Source organism: Cucurbita pepo, unplaced genomic scaffold (assembly GCF_002806865.2).
Source record: "Cucurbita pepo subsp. pepo cultivar mu-cu-16 unplaced genomic scaffold, ASM280686v2 Cp4.1_scaffold005170, whole genome shotgun sequence".
NCBI classification, from domain to species: Eukaryota; Viridiplantae; Streptophyta; class Magnoliopsida; order Cucurbitales; family Cucurbitaceae; genus Cucurbita; species Cucurbita pepo.
In genome coordinates this window covers 1-710 of record NW_019651141.1, presented here as the reverse complement: position 1 = coordinate 710, position 710 = coordinate 1, and the positions used below count along the sequence as shown (strand labels likewise).

Below are 710 nucleotides of genomic sequence, written 5' to 3'. Positions count from 1 at the left end.
CGCATCACTTTTACAAAATAATTCCTTTTTTTTTCCTCTTTCTTTTATTTAATTTAATTTAATTTAATTTTTTTTGTTAAAGCTCGACAAATGTACTACATTATCTTTGCTTCCACTTGGATAATTGCCTTCCAAGCAATAGACCTTGGTTCGACTCCCAGCATACGCATCACTTTTACAAAATAATTCCTTTTTTTTTCTCCTATAATTATTAATATTATTATTTTATTATTATTATTATTATTATTATTATTATTTTGTGTTAAACCTTTGCAAATGCACTACATCTGTTTGGCTTCCACCAGCGTTTGTAGTCCAACGGTTAGGATAATTGCCTTCCAAGCAATAGACCCGGGTTCGACTCCCGGCAAACGCATCACTTTTACAAAATAATTCCTTTTTTTTTCCTCTTTCTTTTATTTAATTTAATTTAATTTAATTTTTTTTGTTAAAGCTCGACAAATGTACTACATTATCTTTGCTTCCACTTGGATAATTGCCTTCCAAGCAATAGACCTTGGTTCGACTCCCNTCACTTTTACAAAATAATTCCTTTTTTTTCTCCTATTATTATTAATATTATTATTTTATTATTATTATTATTATTATTATTATTATTTTGTGTTAAACCTTTGCAAATGCACTACATCAGTTTGGCTTCCACCAGCATTTGTAGTCCAACGGTTAGGATAATTGCCTTCCAAGCAATA

The 710-nt window shown here is 29.1% G+C and overlaps 1 non-coding gene across 1 annotated transcript; it reads left to right on the top strand.

Moving 5' to 3' along the window:
* Nucleotides 1–304: 304 nt before the first annotated feature.
* Nucleotides 305–376, top strand: TRNAG-UCC. The gene has a single exon. It is a non-coding gene; the product is annotated as a tRNA-Gly (tRNA).
* Nucleotides 377–710: the final 334 nt, after the last annotated feature.